The following is a 14,422-nucleotide window of genomic DNA, read 5'->3' as shown; positions in this document are numbered from 1 at the left end:
TATATTTTTATATGAAAAATACCTTCAAAATAGCATATATATGCATATACAAGCATGTCCAAGGTTTTTATTATTTTTTCATAATTTTAAGGTTTTAAATTGATTTATTTTCTCCCCTTTTATCCATAAAATCCCCAATAATTATTTCCAAAATTATTGCTTTGATAATTCATCTATTGGATTTCTATATTTATGCTAACATATGGCTAAGATAATCTTTATAAATTTTTATAATTATATTTAGTATTTTTAAAAGCTAAATTGCAAATAATTGTAATATTAGCCCTTTTAAGATTTAATTATGTTTTATATGGATAAAATTGGATCTTGCATTTTTAAATTTCTAATTATGTATAATAAATTATTTTAGCATTTTTAACTTATTTTTAGAAATTATCTACTATTTTTTATAAATTAAATAGGCTATTTAACTTATAGCCAAATTGGCTTTCAATTTTAGCCTAAATCCAACGGACCCCCACCCCAATTAAAAAACCCACCGGACCCAAGCCCAAACCCAAACCATTTTGGGCCGGCCCAGACCTGAGTTCATCCTGGTAATTGATCAACGGCCCGTATTCGCTCTTACCATAATTAACCTAAGACTACCCCCCGAGACCCTCATTCTCTCATTCACTCAACCGACACTCATCTCCATCTCTCTATCTCTAGTTCTCTCTAGAACCTTCTCTCCTCCCATCCTCTCCGATGGACCTTGTCCACCTTTTCCGGCCACCTTTCTCGCCGGAAACCATGGCCTCTCATCATCTCCTAGCCCCTGCTTCACCCCACGTTGGTTTGACACTACCTGTCAGGACCCGGATTTCCCACCCTCGGCAGTCATAATGGCGTCTACTCGTAGAAGCTAGGCAAGCTATGAACTTAGAAATCATTAACTCCTTAATTTTAAAACTTCTTACCAATTATAATAACAAGGAAATAAACCATTAAATAACAGCGGAATATGAAATTTAGCGGAAGTCTTAAATAAATAGAAAACGTAAATGTCTCAAAGACGATCATGCGTCTCTAACCAGAACCTGATGTCACAACATCCACGGACTACTAAGAATACTAAATACAACCATTTGAAAGAAATATAACATTGTTTGTCTCGAATACATGAGATAACAGAATATGAAATAAGATAGAGGAGATGCTGGGCCTGCGGATGCCTGCAAGGTTACCTCGGTGTCTCGGTGGACTAAAGGCTTGCTCCCGAGCTACTACTGTTGACCAAAGGCTACTCCGGTATCTACACAGAGTGCAGAGTGTAGTATCAGCACATCCGACCCCATGTGTTGGTAAGTGCCTGGCCTAACCCCGGCTAGGTAGTGACGAGGCTAGGACCAGACTCCAGATAAACCTGTGCAGTTATATAATATACAGCAGAAATATAAACAAGTAATAACGGTTTAAAAGGGAGGGGGAAACATGCTTCGGGGAAACATACCAATTCTATCAACTTAATAAAGTATGAAAGAACACTCGATGTCTACAATCAATACGATAACAATACTGTTGCAGCACGCAACCCGATCCCTTATCATTTAACCTTGTTGCGGCGTGCAACCCGATTTACATATATAACTGTTGCGGCATGCAACCCGATCTAATATAATATCTGTTGCGACGTGCAACTCGATCCACGTATATAACTATTGTAGCGTGCAACCCGATCCAATATAATATCTGTTGCGGCATGCAACCCGGTCCACATATATAACTGTTGTGGCGTGCAACTCGATACATTATATACAGTCAACAATAATCATAACTAATCGTCCCGGCAAGGGAGAAACAGCCATAACCAAAACTGTTCCAACATCTAACTATCTCCACTATAACTCAACTAGTTTCAACATCTAACACGAAGAATCATCAACTTAAGCGTCCGTAATATCAATTCAGAACACAATGCAAGGGAACCTCAACTCAACAATAGCCCGGCAAGGGGGCAACATAATGATCTCTTCTCTTTCTCACTTTTACTTCACACTTCACTGCACAACTCGAGCCAATGTTCTAAGGTTTCGATTATCACTTATACTTTCACAATTCGTTATACAACCTGAGCCAACGCTCCTCAATGTTCATAGGTCACAATTCTTTCCACAACTTTACACAATAAATAGAAATCTTCACCAAGGCATGAATAATACAACTAGATCATGAAAATCACAAGATAAGACTCACGGTCATGTTTGACACCTACATATAGATACTCGTCACCATACCTATACGTCGTACTCGACAAGAAGAAAATAGCAAATAGGACACAACTCCTAGTCCCTCAAGCTAAGGTTATACCAAACACTTACCTCGATGCCACGAACACAACTCAAGCTTCAATTATAGCTTTACCCCTTGATTCCTCCGCCAATTCGCTCGTATCTAGCCACAAGTTACTTAATTACATCAATAAACGCTACATGAATCAACTTGAATGCATGAAAATGATTTTTCCAAAGTTTTACCCAAAAAGTTAAAAATCGCCCTTGGGCCCACGTGGTCAAAACCCGAGGTTCGAACCAAAACCCGATTACCCATTCCCCCACGAGCCCAAATATGTAATTTGTTTTGAAATCGGACCACAAATCGAGGTCCAAATCCCTAATTTTTGAAAAACCTAGGTTCTACCCAAAACACCCAATTTCTCCCATGAAAATCATTGATTTGAAGTTGAAATCATGTTAAAAGATGTTAATGATTGAAGAAAACTATTTAAAAATGACTTAAAATTGATTTGGAGAAGAAAGGTTGTTTGAAAAATCGCCTCTTATGTTTTAGGGTTTTGAAAAGTAAAAAATAACTAGAAATTCTGTTTAAATATACTCCTCTCAGACCCTCTCCGCGGACTGCATAAAAAGGACTACGGCCGCGGAGCTATACCGCGGACCGCAAGAAATCGATCGCGGCCGCGAAGGCTTGGCCTTGCTCACCGCGGACCGCACAATTCCCACCGCGGTCACGGAGCCCCCACCGCGGCCACAAAGCTTCCACCGCAGACTGCGAAGCCTGGCTTCAGAGACCTGCAACTTCTCTGAATCTGCAATTTTTTTCCTAAGTGTAAAAACATCCCGAAACTCACCCGAGCCCTCGGGGCTCCAAACCAAATGTCATACTAACTCAAAAATATCATATGGACTTACTCGTGTAATCAAATCATCAAAATAACCTCATTAACATCAAATTAAATCTCGAGATCGATGAAATTTTCTCTAAACTTCTTTAAACATAAATTTTGCAATTTAAGTCCGAATCACGTCATATGACATCCGTTTTACACCAAATTCCACAGAAATGTCTTAAATCATATATAAGACATGTACCAGGCACCGGAACCAAAATACGGCCCGTTACCATCATGTTCTAATCAAATTTTATTTCAAATTTCTTTAAACAATTTCAGAAAACAATTTTCTTTGAAAATTCATTTCTCGGGCTCGGGACCTCGGAATTCACCCGGGCATACTCCCAAGTTCCATATTTTCCTACGGACCCTCCGGGACCGTCAAATCACGGGTCCGGGTCTGTTTACCCAAAATGTTGACCAAAGTCAAATTAGCTCATTTTATAATCAAAACCTATCTTTTTCACAGATTTATCGTATTTAAGCTTTTTGGCAATGCACCCGGACTGCGCGCGCAAATCGAGGTGATTCTAAATGAGGTTTTCAAGGCCTCAGAATACGGAAGTTTTGTTTTAAAACAAGTGATGACCTTTTGGGTCATCACACTACCCTGAGGTCCTCAGGTGAACCTGGAGTGCTTCAACTCCTATCCATGGTCTTTCATGCCATTTTCCGGCCATCCATGGCTGTTCGAGTATGATCCATGACTTTTTCAACTAAAACTGATAACGTTCTAAGGTTTTCTCATCTTCTCTGTGTTCTCTGAAACCCTAACTCTTGAGATCCTCCGATTTCTTTTAGATCTATCTTAGATCTGTATATATTATGAGCTTTTGTTGTTTTCCTCGAAGGTTTTCCGATTTTATCTAAAGTAACCCTTCGTCTTAAAGACTAGTGTTTCTTAACCTTTTTAAATGACTTCTCCTCTGATTTTAAGTATTATCTTATGATTTGGCTCTAGTTTGTGATTCTGAGTTGGTCTTTACTATTCGTTTAGTCGATTTGTTTGTATGTGCGATTCTCATGGATATGATATGATTAGTTAGAGTATTTCTATGACTTTCATCCTAGTGATAGTCTTATTAAGGGTTCCGATTTGGTTCTTCCTGTTTGTACTCCATTTATTGGTTTATTCATGGAAGTTTATACTATTTCCCTTAATATTAGTACTATTTTTTTGATTCTTGTAATCTTTGATTTACAGTATTGATGCTCTTATACAGATTTTCGGCTATTTTTCCTATCCCTTAAAATTATTTCTTACCTTGTTATGAGATTGACTATATTTTCCTTAATTAGACCCTTATGTATCTAGCCCTTATTTACATATTTGGTACCTATGTTACTTGGATTCTTTCCTTATCTGTTACCTGCTTTCTACCGTTGGTAAATTACTCCCTTAATTAAGGGATACTTGGCTGATTTTTGTTCTTAATTGATATTGAGTTCTATAATTACTGAAGAATTGATTCTTGCCTTATTTTGAACTAGTTTTCAAACTACTATATAAATTATTCTCTTCTATAGTCTTAACACACAAACAACTAGTTTAGAATACACACACACACGCACTCAAACTCTCTCTTCTTTCTCTACTACTTGTGCTGGCTGCTTGTCTAGCCGGTTGAAAGCCAAGGCTAGACTATGGAACTCTACTTTTTTTACTTCTTGCACTTTTGCTTCCTTAACTGGTATGTTCCTAGTTCAATTCCTAAACTCAACTCTATGTGCCCCATGTCTGTTAATCCATGTCTACTTTCGCACTAATTTAATGGCTTATGTGTTTAATTGCCCTTCTTGTTTACTGCTTTATTCAGCATGCTTAAGTTTTGCCCTCTCTTGTTCAAGTGTAATCAACATGTTTACTTGAGTCCTTGTTTATTTCCCTCAACTAGTATGCCATGTTAGTATCATAGACTCCTAATGTACCTGATTAACACTAAGTGGCATGACTAATTGTGTGTAATAGACTCCTGCCCTCAGTATGACTACTCCAATACCCTGTCTCTATGTCTTATTGCCTATTACTATTCTAACTTCAAGCATGATCCCTTTGTTAACACTTCGAAGTATTAGTTTGTGGTCTGGAGGCCAATCAGTTCCTATATGTTCTTTGTACTTGTTGGTCTATGTGTTTCTCCTCTTATCCATGTTTATGTGTTTCATAATTGGTCCCAACCCCTTACTTCCCTATTTGTGACTTTTGAAACTATACTATTCTTTGAACTTGTTCTGTGTGTGCTGGCTTGATCCAAGTTGTTGTTGCTCCTATCCCCTTCTCCTTTCAAAACTGTTTTTCCCTAAGCAACTCTTCTTTGTTTTTGCAAACTTATTTCAAACATGTTGTTTCAAACTGTTTTCAACTCAACTCTTTTAATCTATGTCAAGCATTCTCACACATACTCTTAGACCACTAGGTTTTGCCCCTTTTGTGTGAGCCTTGCCTTGGGACCCTTGAGATCCTCTAAACTTGGACACATAAAAGCTGGCCTTTCCACACTGCACTTACTCTGTCTTGGCTATGAAATCTGGGTGTGAGCATTGCCCGAGATCCTTTGAGGTCCTTAGGGAACTCTGACACACCCAGGTATGAGAAAAACTATGGAACAATCTTGGCACTTGAGGTGATTTATTACATAACTTAGGGAGGAAGTCCTAATCAGGTGCTGAAAGTTTGGCCCTGTTTTCAGCCTCTCTATAGTGTAACTTTTATCTTTTTGCTTATGTAATTCATTTCAGTATTGGTCTGTAATAATTCGTAAACAAGTATTGGGGTTGGATAGTGAAAAGGGGTGGGTAATATGCACGTTGTAGTATAATCCAGGGTAGAAATCATGTTCCTAGGTTTACTTTTCTCTATGCGCAATAGCAGCCATGTTTAGGTACAACATGCCAAGCATGCCATGCATTGGCTATCATGCTATTTAGGATGTATATGTACTGTTTTCAGCATCTCATCCACACTTAGAAATCATGTCTATATGGTAGATAATAACAATAAAATAAGCTGGTATTATGTGATTCTGCCCACGTAAACATGTTCTAAAATTTCATTTAGAAATCCTGCCCTTAGGAAATTCTGCAATCATGCTGTGTATTTAGAAATCATTCTTTAGTAATCTTGCATATAAATTATTAGATACCATGATTAGGTTCTTGTTCATCCTCATTCAGCAACGCTTAATTAACTACTAATGCATGATAAGGAGTGTCAACAGTCTCATCCTGCTTTAAACAAACTGGTAATAATCCCTGCATGTCTTTGCAATTTTTAGAACAACATGTTTTAGGAAAAAACAATCTCCACACTGTTTTAATAACCCTGAATAACTGCTGCATAGTACTTTACGCCTAGTCAAGCCTTAAGTAATAACTAAAAACCAGAATTGTCTTTATTTAACTATCAACATGTTAAAACAGTAGGCAAGCCTGATTCGGACTTCTTTTCTAAGTCATGTAATAGATCTGGTTCTGTTGTTATCACTTAGATACCATGCTTTAGAATTTTGAGTTCAAATACGGACCTTACCTGTGTATGAGTCGTGCTGTCTGTGTGCATTACTTGTGGAGGTGTATTTGAGCCTTCTATTTGTTTCTGTGTTTTCCCCTAAATGTAGTCCTATATGTTCTTGTTTGTCGCTTAGTATTTTGCCTTTAAACTTGAGGGTCTGCCTAGAAACCCCCCTCTTATAGGATATGAGTCCTAAATTCCTCTAGGACTGATAGAAAAGGATGGGTAACAGCATGCAATAGGGGTCGAGACCAACCCTCGCTTTAATTACCTTCACGGGGCGGGAAATGGTAGATATGGATATGATGGCTGGTACGTTAATACCACGTGTAGCCCCTCTTTTAGGAGTGTCATACCAGGTATTGCATTGATGTGATCCATATTATACGCAAACATAGAACACCCTCTTTACATTCCCAAGTATGTTTAGATTGCAATTCTTTTAAAAATCTTGCCTTTTATTTGTCCTTTTTCAAACACTCGTGTGTCAACTTAAATCCCCTACTATTTGAGTCATACTTGTTTGTTTGCTACTTGTATAAATTCATAAAAACTATTTGGTTGGGAACCACACTAGTGGATCCTGAGGGGTGCCTAACACCTTCCCCTTAGGATAATTTCAATCCCTTACCCTGTCTCCGGTTACTAAACGTAGTTAGAAATGAACCCTATAGGTGCCCTAACACACCTTAAATCGTTAGGTGGTGACACTTCAAAAATGCAAACCCCCTTTTCCAAAGGGAAAGAGTTGTCCCAGCAAAAATGTCATAAACCCGATCCCTCGAGGAAAAAAGGGGGCGCGACAGCATGGTGACTCTACTGGGGATATTTAGGCTTTTACCATTTCATACCGTTTTTGTGAATTTATACCCCTCCCTATGTGAAATTATTTGTTTAAGCGTTTAATTTCTTCTTTAAAAGCAAAATTGACATATCTTTCTTATTTCCTTCCTTCACTGTTGCTTTAAATTATAAAACTACTGTATTTATCGCTTTCTTAACGTGCAAATACATGTCAACATGCTTTTAATTATTGCATAATCATGCTCAACATCATACTCCACTCGTGCCAAACAAATACTATAGCAACGCTTGATGAGTGGTTGCGCCCTTCCTATATCATTACCCCCTAAATTCAGAAAGGCTTATTTCCGGTAAAACTAGGCGATCAGCAGTGCAGTCGACAATTCCGTGCCTTCCCCTTGAGTTGTCCGCTCAAGGGTACCAGTCTTAAACCCCATAGAAACCTTACTGTGTTTAAAATTCGCATGCATCATGGTCAAACCTAGTCGGGTTAGTTATGTTGTCCACGTAATGATCCTTTAGGATAGCCTTGTCCAAAAGTCCATTGGGTTTCCCTAAACCCAAATGGACATCATCACGTTCTGTGCATTTATTTGGAAAACTAAATGTCGATGTGTTGATCATAAATGTATAAATAGTCGAGTCCGGTGGGGGTAGGGTCTAACCCTTTTGTTTTGCAGAAAATGAGGCACGAGGTCCCCAGTTTCGATATGGTTAGCACGCCTCCACTCTTGCTAGGCTGGTAGAGGAGTCTTCCATCGAATGACCAAATCAATGAATGGAAAGAGAGGGCCGCCAAAGCTAGCAAAAAGTTGGAATATCTAGAATATAGTCTGCTGGAATTAGAAGGAAAAGTGAGGAAGAGAGTCACCGACTGCTAGAACACTAAGGGCAACTAAGGAGAATAACTTGCAAAGGCATTTATACTGGTGAACCTATACGAATTGAAGGATTTGATCAACGAGAGCATTCAACCTGAGGAAGGTCCTTCTGAGGCCAAATAGATTAGGTTTACTCGCTTTCCCAAATGTAATAAGGCCAAGTCCTAGTAGTGACTTATTATTATTATCTTAGTATCGTTTTGGGATTCGTCTATTTTTATACTATGAAATGAGGCATTTAACATTAAAAGTTCTCCAATTCTATTTGTCGCTAGGCCTACCTCGGGCACAAAGAAGTTCCCAAACCAGGGCGCGCTTTACATTCCTGCACTATGTGTTTAAATATTGCAATACTTTTTATAATCCTCACTGACTTGATTACCTTTTTATTTTTGTTTTTATTATTCCCCTCCCTAAAGGTTAGTTCGTGCACTCTGGCATCATCATCTTATTTCACAAGATCTAATGGCCCTCCACCCACTCCTCCTCTTAGTCCCATCAAAGGCAAGAATAAAGGTAAAATGGAAGATTTAAACAACATCAGGAAGGAAAACACAGCTGAATAGGTAGAGGACACTGATGGCCAGGGTATTCGGGTTCCTAACGAAAATGTGTCACAACTTGAACAGAAACTGTTGAAATTCCAGGAAGAGCTCGATCAGATTCGGAATCTGGCAAACCTCCATTTTCCCTCAGCACCTCAGATATCAACTTCCCCAACGCTCAAAACCCTACACCTCCTCAAAATATCCCAAAACAGTAGAATCATCCCGTGCCTCATCATCATGCAGCTCCACCAAAGAACCAATGCAACACCTGCCATACCCCAAACAACACTCCACTACTCATCCTAGAACCTCAGAACTCCACAAACGACCATTTCCACGACCATACACCGGGCCACCATAACACTCCTATCTACGTAGAGACCATGCCACACTCCACCCAACCTATATCATGCACACTTGAGTCGGATGAAAAGGATCTGCTTATCAGGAACTTGGCCGAGGAACTTAAGAAATTGACCAACCGGATTCAGGGTGTCGAGGGAAGCAAAGGAAATGAGGGGCTAGACTATGAGGACCTTTACATATAGCCTGATGTCGAACTGCCTGAGGGGTATAAACCTCCTAAGTTTGAAATGTCTGATGGTACGGGTGATCCAAGGGTCCATCTGAGGACATATTGCGACAAGATGGTTGGAGTAGGGAGGGATGAAAGGATCCGCATGAAGTTGTTCATGAGGAGTTTGAAGGGAGATGCACTGTCTTGGTACATCATCCAAGATCCTAATAAGTGGTCAAGCTGGGTAGGCATGGCATCCGACTTTATAGACAGATTCAGGTTTAATACAGAGAACGCACTAGACGTGTTCAATATCCAGAATTTGAAGAAGAAGCCCACAAAGATGTTTTGCGAGTATGCTACTCGCTGGAGGTCCGAAGTTTCTAAGGTCAGACCTGCCTTAGAAAAGGAGAAAATGAACAAGTTCTTTGTCCTAGCTCAGGACCCGCAGTACTATGAATGGCTGATGATTATTGAGAACCACAAGTCCTCCGACATTATCAAATTAGGTGAAAGAATCGAATAAGGTATTAAAAGTGGTATGATTACAAATTTCGAGGCCTTGCAAGCTACAAATAAGGTTTTACAGCCCGGTGGTCTGTCCAAGAAAAGGGACGTAGGGGCCGTAATGTTTGCACAAAGGACCAAGTCTCCCCTCAAATACCAAACTTACCCGACACCTCCACTCACATACCAGCCAATCCCAAATTACCAAGCACCATCACCCTCATACCAAGCTCCGCCACCAACTTATCAATCATCTCCACCTCTTACATATCAACCTACTTCACCCAGATACTCCCAACCCGCTCCTGTCTACAAAACCTATAATGCTCAACCATCTCATTATCAATCACTCCCTACACACTAAAATTTCCCTAGACCCCGACCTAATTTTGATCGTAGACCTCCAAAACAATATACAACCATCGCTGAACCCATCGACCAGTTGTATGAGAGGCTCAAAGCTACTGGTTATGTCACCCCCATCCCTGCTGCAACCCCTAAGAATCCTTCTCAGTGGGTTAACCTAAACAAGTCCTGTGCATACCACTCCAGCATGAAAGGGCACACCATCGATGAATGTCGCTCCTTGAAAGAAAAGATACAGTCCTTGATTGATAACAAGATCATTGTGGAAAAAGAACCCGCTTCAAATGTCCGCAACAACCCTCTGTCAGACCATAAGGGTGGAGGTGTCCACATGATTGAGGTAGAAGATGACTGGGATCATGAGGGATCAATCGGGTTGATCGCAGAAGGCGATGACCCGAAGAAACCGACAACTACTCTCAATCCAATCATAGTCCAGATCCAACCGTCTGAGGACGCTGAGGTGAACATGTCTACACCTCTTGAGTTTGAAGCAGCGCAATGCGCAAAGACATCGGTACCAATTAAGGTTGAATTATTGTCTCCGGCAAATACACCTGCACCATTTGAGGTTGCAGTCTTGCCACCCAAGGCCCGTGTTCCATTCGAAGTGAAGATAGTCGCGTTGATCCCAGTGGAGATGTCTACCATGCTACCATTCTATACAAATGTTGTACCCTGGGACTATACAGCTGAGGCGAGAAGGAAAGGCAAGGTCAGGATTGAAAAAACTATTATAGCACAGGGTATGACAAGAACTGGTAGAGTCTATACCCTTGAACATATGGATGAATCAAGCAAGTAGGCCTCCAATCGGACGCCCCTCATTGAGACAGGTCCGAACGATCTTTGTAGGAAAATACAGGCCAAGGAATATTCGGTCATCGACCAGTTAAAGACACCAGCACAAATATCCATTCTCTCTTTGCTGCAGAATTCTGAGATACACAAGAATGCTCTGTTAAAAGTGCTAAATGAAGTGTACGTACCAAGTAACATCACTAGCGGGGAAGTGGATAATATGGTAGGACAAGTGCTGGAAAGCCATAAGATCACCTTTCATGAGGACGAGCTGCCACCTGAAGGGCTGGGGCATAACAATCACTACAAATCACCGTGCAATGCGAGGATTATTTCATCACCAGAATCCTGATGGATGGAGGTTCCAATTTTAACATTTGTCCGTTGGTAACACTCAAGAATCTGGGTAAAGGGCTACATGAGATAAAGGATGGAGCAATCAATGTGAAAGCCTTCGATGGTTCTCAGAGGTCCACCATTGGTAAGATTAGTCTATGTCTGCAGATGGGACCAACCTGGTTCGAGGTCGATTTCTAGGTAATAGATATACCATCGTCTTACAACTTGTTGTTGGGAAGGCCATAGATTCTTACTGCTGGAGCCGTAGCATCAACGTTGCATCAGGCAGTAAAGTTCGAATGGAATCACCAGGAAGTGATCATTCACGGCGACAGTAGCAACCCTATATACAGTCGTCAGACCATTCCAGCGATCAAGGGAAGAAGGAATCTGGGTGGAGAAACTTACCACCATATTGAAGGGCCAATGCTATCGACAAACACAAATGGTGGGATAGCAAAATCGAGAGTATACTGAATTGGAGTTTGTACGAACCTGGCAAAGGGCTCGGCAAGAACCTCCAAGGAATCTCTAAACCCATAAAACTCAAGAAACATGGCACTACCTTCGGTTTAGGATATGAATAAACCTGGGAAGAATTCAATAACTGGTCGCCACCATGGTGCGGTCCTTACTACCCACTAGAGCAACTAATACAGCATCTGGAACAGACCTTCCAATAGGCCGACATTATTTATGGATCAGATGAAGAAGAAGCACTTGCAGCAGTGAAGAACTTGTTTCTAGAGGACAGTGTTATGGACTATTGTGCTATTCTCGAGGAGGAGGGGGAGGAAGGAACTTCCATATAGGCTGTGAGCAGATGGGCACATCTCAAGAATTGGACCATCAGGACAACCAAAGCCCGACGAGCCTCGGTGTAGCAAGGCTAAAACAAGCATTATTCACAATTTTATTTACTAAATGATTTTCTTTTCGCATTTGTCAATTCCCGCAATAAGATCTTCAGTGTTCAAAATAGTTATTCAATTTATCAAAAGCATTTTTGATTTCTCTTATGAATTAATATTTATTGCTATCGTTTTCCTCCTTATTTTACCAATACAGCATTACTATTACTTGTCTCGATGAACTAATAACTATGACATGCAATGAGACAACGCAACAAACAGACATTGATTCAGAAGAAGATGACATACCTGACAATATTGTCAAAGAAGTTGAGAACTTTGAGAACAGACCTAAGTCTAACCTGGACGAGACCGAAATCGTCAACCTGGGAAATTTAGAAAACATCAAGGAAACGCGAATCGGCATTCACCTATCACCATTGGAGAAGAAAGAGTACATAAAATTTCTAAAGGAGTATGAGGACATATTCGCCTGGTCGTATGATGACATGACTGGTCCAAGTATGTCCATTGTGGCTCACAAATTGCCAACCGATCCAGTGTGTCCACCGGTAAAGCAAAAGCTCAAAAAGTTCAAACCTGATATGAGTTTGAAAATCAAGGAAGAAGTCACCAAGCAGATCAAGGCTAAGGTTTTCAGGGTAGTAGAATACCCGACGTGGTTAGCCAACATTGTGCCAGTGCCAAAGAAGGATGGGAAAGTCAGAGTCTATGTCGACTACCGGGATATCAACCGGGCCAGTCCGAAAGATGACTTCCCTTTGCCAAATATACACATCATGATCGATAATTGCGCCAAGAATGAGCTACAGTCATTCGTAGATTGCTTCGCTGGTTATCATCAGATCTGGATGGATGAGGAAGATGCTGAAAAAACGGCTTTCATTACGCCGTGGGGAGTGTACTGTTACAAGATGATGCCATTCGGCCTGAAGAATGCAGGGGCCACCTACATGAGAACCATGACTACCATTTTCCATGATATGATACACAAATTGAACTGCGCCTGACCTGATTCCAATTTAAGAGGGGATACGTAGGCAGCCCTATGGGTTCGGTCACAATTCAATAAAAATTTTATTTCCCCTTGCAATTGGAAACTGGGGCAGAATTTTGAGGGGGACCCTCAAAATTTCGAAGTAATTTCAGCTGATTGCCACACGAGCAGCTGTCAGAAATGTCAACCCATCAAACTGGGGCAGAATTTTGAGGAGGACTCTCAAATTCCATTAGCAGAAGAGGTTGCAATGTCCCAAGCTACATCATAGTCGTTGGTTCATCTAAATACTATTTTTAATTATACACTAATGTCATACTTTTACAAAATCATGCATGCTTATTATTGAAACTGCTTGTTTAGAAATGCTACCCCAATAATACAGACGATATCACCAGATCAAAGCCGAACGAGTTAAGCAAAAGCCAGCGGGGATACGAACTAGCCTCCCCCCTTACAAAACTCACGATTTCTCTTTGGATGCAGGCACTAGGATCGCGAAATCATTAAACACATTATACGCCTATGGGACAAACATTGTTCAAAATATGATCTCAGAACCGTTGCACTTGCCAACATTTGCTATCAGCACACGCCAGTGATGTTCCGTATGTCACAATGCTCCTAGTAATCACAACGCCACAATCTGTTATCAGCTAAGAAAACTCTACTATCATTTGTTATTTTATTTCTTGCATAAGGCTAGCATTCTACCTTCCGAGACTAAACGATGTCTCTATCTGCATTTGCATTGCATAAGGCTACTATTCTGCCTTCCAATTTGCATAAGGCTACCATTCTGCCTTCTGGGTTAAGCTCTACCTCCATCTGCATCTGCATTGAATAAGGGTACTATTCTGCCTTCCAACTTGCATAAGGCTACCATTCTGTCTTCTAAGGTTAAGCTCTACCTCCATATATATCTGCATTGCATAAGGCTACTATTCTGCCTTCCAACTTGAATAAGGCTACCATTCTGCCTTCCGAGGTCTACCTCCAACTGCATCTGTATTGCATAAGGCTACCATTCTGCCTTCTAATTTGCATAAGGCTACCATTCTACCTTCCGAGACTAAACATTGTCTCTATCCGCATTCTTGCATAAGGCTACCATTCTGCCTTCCGAGGTTAAGCTCTACCTCCATC

Source organism: Nicotiana sylvestris, chromosome 3 (assembly GCF_000393655.2).
Source record: "Nicotiana sylvestris chromosome 3, ASM39365v2, whole genome shotgun sequence".
Classification (NCBI taxonomy): Eukaryota; Viridiplantae; Streptophyta; class Magnoliopsida; order Solanales; family Solanaceae; genus Nicotiana; species Nicotiana sylvestris.
The sequence above is the reverse complement of the archived record's forward strand: the minus strand, read 5'-3'. Positions refer to the sequence as shown.